Source organism: Thalassophryne amazonica, chromosome 4, assembly GCF_902500255.1.
Source record: "Thalassophryne amazonica chromosome 4, fThaAma1.1, whole genome shotgun sequence".
NCBI classification, from domain to species: domain Eukaryota; kingdom Metazoa; phylum Chordata; class Actinopteri; order Batrachoidiformes; family Batrachoididae; genus Thalassophryne; species Thalassophryne amazonica.
The window spans coordinates 63574379-63584236 of NC_047106.1; the positions used below are offsets into that span (position 1 = coordinate 63574379).

The following is a 9858-nucleotide window of genomic DNA, read 5'->3' on the forward strand; positions in this document are numbered from 1 at the left end:
CATGGCGGCTTCTCCTGTCTCTCCCGCACTTTTCTGCTCTGGGTGTGAAATGTTTAGTTATTCCTCAGCCTCCTTTAGCAGTAATGGTACTTGTAATAAGTGTAGCTTATTCGTAGCTTTGGAGGCCAGGCTGGGCGAATTGGAGACTCGGTTCCACACCGTGGAAAATTCTACAGCTAGCCAGGCCCCTGTAGTCGGTGCGGACCAAGGTAGCTTAGCCGCGGTTAGGTCCCTTCCAGCAGATCCCGAGCAGCCGGGAAAGCAGGCCGACTGGGTGACTGTGAGGAGGAAGCGTAGCCCTAAACAGAAGCCCCGTGTACACCGCCAACCCATTCACATTTCTAACCGTTTTTCCCCACTCGGCGACACACCCACCGAGGATCAAACTCTGGTTATTGGCGACTCTGTTTTGAGAAATGTGAAGTTAGCAACACCAGCAACCATAGTCAGTTGTCTTCCGGGGGCCAGAGCAGGCAACATTGAAGGAAATTTGAAACTGCTGGCTAAGGCTAAGCGTAAATTTGGTAAGATTGTAATTCAAGTCGGCAGTAATGACACCCGGTTACGCCAATCGGAGGTCACTAAAATTAACATTGAATCGGTGTGTAACTTTGCAAAAACAATGTCAGACTCTGTAGTTTTCTCTGGGCCCCTCCCCAATCGGACCGGGAGTGACATGTTTAGCCGCATGTTCTCCCTGAATTGCTGGCTGTCTGAGTGGTGTCCAAAAAATGAGGTGGGCTTCATAGATAATTGGCAAAGCTTCTGGGGAAAACCTGGTCTTGTTAGGAGAGACGGCATCCATCCCACTTTGGATGGAGCAGCTCTCATTTCTAGAAATCTGGCCAATTTTCTTAAATCCTCCAAACCGTGACTATCCAGGGTTGGGACCAGGAAGCAGAGTTGTAGTCTTACACACCTCTCTGCAGCTTCTCTCCCCCTGCCATCCCCTCATTACCCCATCCCCGTAGAGACGGTGCCTGCTCCCAGACCACCAATAACCAGCAAAAATCTATTTAAGCATAAAAATTCAAAAAGAAAAAATAATATAGCACCTTCAACTGCACCACAGACTAAAACAGTTAAATGTGGTCTATTAAACATTAGGTCTCTCTCTTCTAAGTCCCTGTTAGTAAATGATATAATAATTGATCAACATATTGATTTATTCTGCCTTACAGAAACCTGGTTACAGCAGGATGAATATGTTAGTTTAAATGAGTCAACACCCCCGAGTCACACTAACTGCCAGAACGCTCGTAGCACGGGCCGAGGCGGAGGATTAGCAGCAATCTTCCATTCCAGCTTATTAATTAATCCAAAACCCAGACAGAGCTTTAATTCATTTGAAAGCTTGACTCTTAGTCTTGTCCATCCAAATTGGAAGTCCCAAAAACCAGTTTTATTTGTTATTATCTATCATCCACCTGGTCGTTACTGTGAGTTTCTCTGTGAATTTTCGGACCTTTTGTCTGACTTAGTGCTTAGCTCAGATAATTATAGTGGGCAATTTTAACATCCACACAGATGCTGAGAATGACAGTCTCAACACTGCATTTAATCTATTGTTAGACTCGATTAGCTTTGCTCAAAATGTAAATGAGTCCACCCACCACTTTAATCATACCTTAGATCTTGTTCTGACTTATGGTATGGAAATTGAAGACTTAACAGTATTCCCTGAAAACTCCCTTCTGTCTGATCATTTCTTAATAACATTTACATTTACTCTGATGGACTACCCAGCAGTGGGGAATAAGTTTCATTACACTAGAAGTCTTTCAGAAAGCGCTGTAACTAGGTTTAAGGATATGATTCCTTCTTTATGTTCTCTAATGCCATATACCAACACAGTGCAGAGTAGCTACCTAAACTCTGTGAGTGAGATAGAGTATCTCGTCAATAGTTTTACATCCTCATTGAAGACAACTTTGGATGCTGTAGCTCCTCTGAAAAAGAGAGCCTTAAATCAGAAGTGCCTGACTCTGTGGTATAACTCACAAACTCGCAGCTTAAAGCAGATAACCTGTAAGTTGGAGAGGAAATGGCATCTCACTAATTTAGAAGATCTTCACTTAGCCTGGAAAAAGAGTCTGTTGCTCTATAAAAAAAGCCCTCTGTAAAGCTAGGACATCTTACTACTCATCACTAATTGAAGAAAATAAGAACAACCCCAGGTTCCTTTTCAGCACTGTAGCCAGGCTGACAAAGAGTCAGAGCTCTATTGAGCCAAGTATTCCTTTAACTTTAACTAGTAATGACTTCATGACTTTCTTTGCTAATAATATTCTAACTATTAGAGAAAAAATTACTCATAACCATCCCAATGACATATCGTTATCTTTGGCTGCTTTCAGTGATGCCGGTTTTTTTTGGTTTGGTTAGACTCTTTCTCTCCGATTGTTCTGTCTGGGTTATTTTCATTAGTTACTTCCTCCAAACCATCAACATGTCTATTAGACCCCATTCCTACCAGGCTGCTCAAGGAAGCCCTACCATTAAATAATGCTTCAATCTTAAATATGATCAATCTATCTTTATTAGTTGGCTATGTACCACAGGCTTTTAAAAAGCCATCACTTGACCCAGCTATCTTAGCTAATTATAGGCCAATCTCCAACCTTCCTTTTCTCTCAAAAATTATTGAAAGGGTAGTTGTAAAACAGCTAACTGATCATCTGCAGAGGAATAGTCTATTTGAAGAGTTTCAGTCAGGTTTTAGAATCCATCATAGTACAGAAACAGCATTAGTGAAGGTTACAAATGATCTTCTTATGGCCTCAGACAGTGGACTCATCTCTGTGCTTGTTCTGTTAGACCTCAGTGCTGCTTTTGATACTGTTGACCATAAAATTTTATTACACAGATTAGAGCATGCCATAGGTATTAAAGGCACTGCGCTGCAGTGGTTTGAATCATATTTATCTAATAGATTACAATTTGTTCATGTAAATGGGGAATCTTCTTCACAGACTAAGGTTAATTATGGAGTTCCACAAGGTTCTGTGCTAGGACCAATTTTATTCACTTTATACGTTTCCCTTAGGCAGTATTATTAGACAGCATTGCTTAAATTTTCATTGTTACGCAGATGATACCCAGCTTTATCTATCCATGAAGCCAGAGGACACACACCAATTAGCTAAACTGCAGGATTGTCTTACAGACATAAAGACATGGATGACCTCTAATTTCCTGCTTTTAAACTCAGATAAAACTGAAGTTATTGTACTTGGCCCCACAAATCTTAGAAACATGGTGTCTAACCAGATCCTTACTCTGGATGGCATTACCCTGACCTCTAGTAATACTGTGAGAAATCTTGGAGTCATTTTTGATCAGGATATGTCATTCAATGCGCATATTAAACAAATATGTAGGACTGCTTTTTTTGCATTTGCGCAATATCTCTAAAATTAGAAAGGTCTTGTCTCAGAGTGATGCTGAAAAACTAATTCATGCATTTATTTCCTCTGGGCTGGACTATTGTAATTCATTATTATCAGGTTGTCCTAAAAGTTCCCTGAAAAGCCTTCAGTTAATTCAAAATCAATCAATCAATCAATTTTTTTATATAGCGCCAAATCACAACAAACAGTTGCCCCAAGGCGCTTTATATTGTAAGGCAAGGCCATACAATAATTATGTAAAACCCCAACGGTCAAAACGACCCCCTGTGAGCAAGCACTTGGCTACAGTGGGAAGGAAAAACTCCCTTTTAACAGGAAGAAACCTCCAGCAGAACCAGGCTCAGGGAGGGGCAGTCTTCTGCTGGGACTGGTTGGGGCTGAGGGAGAGAACCAAGAAAGACATGCTGTGGAGGGGAGCAGAGATCAATCACTAATGATTAAATGCAGAGTGGTGCATACAGAGCAAAAAGAGAAAGAAACAGTGCATCATGGGAACCCCCCAGCAGTCTACGTCTATAGCAGCATAACTAAGGGATGGTTCAGGGTCACCTGATCCAGCCCTAACTATAAGCTTTAGCAAAAAGGAAAGTTTTAAGCCTAATCTTAAAAGTAGAGAGGGTGTCTGTCTCCCTGATCTGAATTGGGAGCTGGTTCCACAGGAGAGGAGCCTGAAAGCTGAAGGCTCTGCCTCCCATTCTACTCTTACAAACCCTAGGAACTACAAGTAAGCCTGCAGTCTGAGAGCGAAGCGCTCTATTGGGGTGATATGGTACTACGAGGTCCCTAAGATAAGACGGGACCTGATTATTCAAAACCTTATAAGTAAGAAGAAGAATTTTAAATTCTATTCTAGAATTAACAGGAAGCCAATGAAGAGAGGCCAATATGGGTGAGATATGCTCTCTCCTTCTAGTCCCCGTCAGTACTCTAGCTGCAGCATTTTGAATTAACTGAAGGCTTTTTAGGGAACTTTTAGGACAACCTGATAATAATGAATTACAATAGTCCAGCCTAGAGGAAATAAATGCATGAATTAGTTTTTTCAGCATCACTCTGAGACAAGACCTTTCTGATTTTAGAGATATTGCGTAAATGCAAAAAAGCAGTCCTACATATTTGTTTAATATGCGCTTTGAATGACATATCCTGATCAAAAATGACTCCAAGATTTCTCACAGTATTACTAGAGGTCAGGGTAATGCCATCCAGAGTAAGGATCTGGTTAGACACCATGTTTCTAAGATTTGTGGGGCCAAGTACAATAACTTCAGTTTTATCTGAGTTTAAAAGCAGGAAATTAGAGGTCATCCATGTCTTTATGTCTGTAAGACAATCCTGCAGTTTAGCTAATTGGTGTGTGTCCTCTGGCTTCATGGATAGATAAAGCTGGGTATCATCTGCGTAACAATGAAAATTTAAGCAATACCGTCTAATAATACTGCCTAAGGGAAGCATGTATAAAGTAAATAAAATTGGTCCTAGCACAGAACCTTGTGGAACTCCATAATTAACTTTAGTCTGTGAAGAAGATTCCCCATTTACATGAACAAATTGTAATCTATTAGACAAATATGATTCAAACCACCGCAGCGCAGTGCCTTTAATACCTATGGCATGCTCTAATCTCTGTAATAAAATTTTATGGTCAACAGTATCAAAAGCAGCACTGAGGTCTAACAGAACAAGCACAGAGATGAGTCCACTGTCCGAGGCCATAAGAAGATCATTTGTAACCTTCACTAATGCCGTTTCTGTACTATGATGAATTCTAAAACCTGACTGAAACTCTTCAAATAGACCATTCCTCTGCAGATGATCAGTTAGCTGTTTTACAACTACCCTTTCAAGAATTTTTGAGAGAAAAGGAAGGTTGGAGATTGGCCTATAATTAGCTAAGATAGCTGGGTCAAGTGATGGCTTTTTAAGTAATGGTTTAATTACTGCCACCTTAAAAGCCTGTGGTACATAGCCAACTAACAAAGATAGATTGATCATATTTAAGATCGAAGCATTAAATAATGGTAGGGCTTCCTTGAGCAGCCTGGTAGGAATGGGGTCTAATAAACATGTTGATGGTTTGGATGAAGTAACTAATGAGAATAACTCAGACAGAACAATCGGAGAGAAAGAGTCTAACCAAATACCGGCATCACTGAAAGCAGCCAAAGATAACGATACGTCTTTGGGATGGTTATGAGTAATTTTTTCTCTAATAGTTAAAATTTTGTTAGCAAAGAAAGTCATGAAGTCATTACTAGTTAAAGTTAATGGAATACTCAGCTCAATAGAGCTCTGACTCTTTGTCAGCCTGGCTACAGTGCTGAAAAGAAACCTGGGGTTGTTCTTATTTTCTTCAATTAGTGATGAGTAGAAAGATGTCCTAGCTTTACGGAGGGCTTTTTTATAGAGCAACAGACTCTTTTTCCAGGCTAAGTGAAGATCTTCTAAATTAGTGAGACGCCATTTCCTCTCCAACTTACGGGTTATCTGCTTTAAGCTACGAGTTTGTGAGTTATACCACGGAGTCAGACACTTCTGATTTAAAGCTCTCTTTTCAGAGGAGCTACAGCATCCAAAGTTGTCTTCAATGAGGATGTAAAACTATTGACGAGATACTCTATCTCCCTTACAGAGTTTAGGTAGCTACTCTGCACTGTGTTGGTATATGGCATTAGAGAACATAAAGAAGGAATCATATCCTTAAACCTAGTTACAGCGCTTTCTGAAAGACTTCTAGTGTAATGAAACTTATTCCCCACTGCTGGGTAGTCCATCAGAGTAAATGTAAATGTTATTAAGAAATGATCAGACAGAAGGGAGTTTTCAGGGAATACTGTTAAGTCTTCTATTTCCATACCATAAGTCAGAACAAGATCTAAGATATGATTAAAGTGGTGGGTGGACTCATTTACTTTTTGAGCAAAGCCAATAGAGTCTAATAATAGATTAAATGCAGTGTTGAGGCTGTCATTCTCAGCATCTGTGTGGATGTTAAAATCGCCCACTATAATTATCTTATCTGAGCTAAGCACTAAGTCAGACAAAAGGTCTGAAAATTCACAGAGAAACTCACAGTAACGACCAGGTGGACGATAGATAATAACAAATAAAACTGGTTTTTGGGACTTCCAATTTGGATGGACAAGACTAAGAGACAAGCTTTCAAATGAATTAAAGCTCTGTCTGGGTTTTGGATTAATTAATAAGCTGGAATGGAAGATTGCTGCTAATCCTCCACCCCGGCCCGTGCTACGAGCATTCTGACAGTTAGTGTGACTCGGGGGTGTTGACTCATTTAAACTAACATATTCATCCTGCTGTAACCAGGTTTCTGTTAGGCAGAATAAATCAATATGTTGATCAATTATTATATCATTTACCAACAGGGACTTAGAAGAGAGAGACCTAATGTTTAATAGACCACATTTAACTGTTTTAGTCTGTGGTGCAGTTGAAGGTGCTATATTATTTTTTCTTTTTGAATTTTTATGCTTAAATAGATTTTTGCTGGTTATTGGTAGTCTGGGAGCAGGCACCGTCTCTACGGGGATGGGGTAATGAGGGGATGGCAGGGGGAGAGAAGCTGCAGAGAGGTGTGTAAGACTACAACTCTGCTTCCTGGTCCCAACCCTGGATAGTCACGGTTTGGAGGATTTAAGAAAATTGGCCAGATTTCTAGAAATGAGAGCTGCTCCATCCAAAGTGGGATGGATGCCGTCTCTCCTAACAAGACCAGGTTTTCCCCAGAAGCTTTGCCAATTATCTATGAAGCCCACCTCATTTTTTGGACACCACTCAGACAGCCAGCAATTCAAGGAGAACATGCGGCTAAACATGTCACTCCCGGTCCGATTGGGGAGGGGCCCAGAGAAAACTACAAAGTCCGACATTGTTTTTGCAAAGTTACACACCGATTTAATGTTAATTTTAGTGACCTCCGATTGGCGTAACCGGGTGTCATTACTGCCGACGTGAATTACAATCTTACCAAATTTACGCTTAGCCTTAGCCAGCAGTTTCAAATTTCCTTCAATGTCGCCTGCTCTGGCCCCCGGAAGACAATTGACTATGGTTGCTGGTGTCGCTAACTTCACATTTCTCAAAACAGAGTCGCCAATAACCAGAGTTTGATCCTCGGCGGGTGTGTCGTCGAGTGGGGAAAAACGGTTAGAGATGTGAACGGGTTGGCGGTGTACACGGGGCTTCTGTTTAGGGCTACGCTTCCTCCTCACAGTCACCCAGTCGGCCTGCTTTCCCGGCTGCTCGGGATCTGCCAGGGGGGAACTAACGGCGGCTAAGCTACCTTGGTCCGCACCGACTACAGGGGCCTTGCTAGCTGTAGAATTTTCCACGGTGCGGAGCCGAGTCTCCAATTCGCCCAGCCTGGCCTCCAAAGCTACGAATAAGCTACACTTATTACAAGTACCATTACTGCTAAAGGAGGCCGAGGAATAACTAAACATTTCACACCCAGAGCAGAAAAGTGCGGGAGAGACAGGAGAAGCCGCCATGCTAAATCGGCTAAGAGCTAGTAGCTACGCTAAGCTAGCGGATTCCTAAAAACACGCAAAGTGAATAATGTGTAAATAATTTAGAGGTGATTCAGCAGAAGGAGTGCTTTAGTTAAGGCACGTAAAGATTACACTGGGAAACAAATCGTAATCTAGATAACTAGATCAATCTAACTGCGCAGATTAAACAGCTAACAGATACAGAAAAACACCGCTGTGCTCCGGAACAGGAGCTGCAGCGGTGCTGCAGCTAGAGTACTAACAGGGACTAGAAGGAGAGAGCATATCTCACCCATACTGGCCTCTCTTCATTGGCTTCCTGTTAATTCTAGAATAGAATTTAAAATTCTTCTTCTTACTTATAAGGTTTTGAATAATCAGGTCCCATCTTATCTTAGGGACCTCATAGTACCATATCACCCCAATAGAGCGCTTCGCTCTCAGACTGCAGGCTTACTTGTAGTTCCTAGGGTTTGTAAGAGTAGAATGGGAGGCAGAGCCTTCAGCTTTCAGGCTCCTCTCCTGTGGAACCAGCTCCCAATTCAGATCAGGGAGACAGACACCCTCTCTACTTTTAAGATTAGGCTTAAAACTTTCCCTTTTGCTAAAGCTTATAGTTAGGGCTGGATCAGGTGACCCTGAAAGCATCCCTTAGTTATGCTGCTATAGACTTAGACTGCTGGGGGGTTCCCATGATGCACTGAGTGTTTCTTTCTCTTTTTGCTCTGTATGCGCCACTCTGCATTTAATCATTAGTGATTGATCTCTGCTCTCTTCCACAGCATGTCTTTTTCCTGGTTCTCTCCCTCAGCCCCAACCAGTCCCAGCAGAAGACTGCCCCTCCCTGAGCCTGGTTCTGCTGGAGGTTTCGTCCTGTTAAAAGGGAGTTTTTCCTTCCCACTGTCGCCAAGTGCTTGCTCACAGGGGGTCGTTTTGACCGTTGGGGTTTTTCCGTAATTATTGTATGGCCTTGCCTTACAATATAAAGCGCCTTGAGGCAGTTGTTTGTTGTGATTTGGCGCTATATAAATAAAGTTGATTTGATTTGATTTTGATTTGATATCATAGTTGCTCCACCATGCTACAGTGTCTTTACAGTGTCTTTACAGTGTACTGTGGCTTGAATTCAGCCTTTGGGGGTCATCTGACAACCTGTCTGCTGTCCTTAGACCCAAAAACAACATTCTTGCTTTCATCAGTCCACGATTTCTCTTTCGCCCAGTCAATGTGTTGTTTGGCATATTGTAACCTCTTTACCACACTGTTTTTTCATCAATGCGACTTGGTGGGTGCTTCTTGTCCATACACTAGCTTCACATAGGCATCTTCTAATTGTTACAATACTCACTGGTAACTTTAGACCTTCTTTGATCACCATGGAACTGATCATTCGCTGAGTCTTTGACATTGTGGCTATTCTTTGATCCATTCAAATAGCGGTTTTCTGTTTTCTTCCATGTTTTTATGGTGTTGGTTGCCATTTTAAAGCATTTGAGGTTTTTTTTAGCTGAGCAGCCTGTTACTATCTTCACGTCTTTATATGTATTCCCCTCCCCGATCAACTTTTTAATCAAAGTACACTGTTCTTCTGAACATTGTCTGGAATGACCCATTTCACTCAGATTTTCAGAGTAACTGCATTACAACCAGTATGTATATCTTCTGCCTTCATCCTTAAATAAGGGTCACAGTAAGAAAAATGCGGGTAATGCTATTTGTTTTGAGCATCCTAATATTCCTTTTTCTTCCGTTTCTGTAAAGTAATAACAAATTTGACAATTTTTTCTTCGTGTTTTGAGTCATGTTTGGAGTCCCGTGGTTACTGTGGATTCTACTGTGTTTTGTCCTTTCTGAGCATTTTATTGCAAATATTTGAGGTAATATGGCTTGCTGTGTAGTTAATTGTACTAACAGACCATGAGAAGAATGTGCTCCAG

General features: G+C 41.4%; 1 long non-coding RNA gene across 1 annotated transcript; it reads right to left on the minus strand.

The window, feature by feature from the left end:
* Positions 1-2798: 2798 nt before the first annotated feature.
* Positions 2799-9628, minus strand: LOC117509184. The gene is made up of 3 exons (XR_004560294.1): positions 9485-9628; positions 3976-3981; positions 2799-2810 (listed from the first exon to the last, which is right to left on the minus strand). It is a non-coding gene; the product is annotated as an uncharacterized LOC117509184 (long non-coding RNA).
* Positions 9629-9858: the final 230 nt, after the last annotated feature.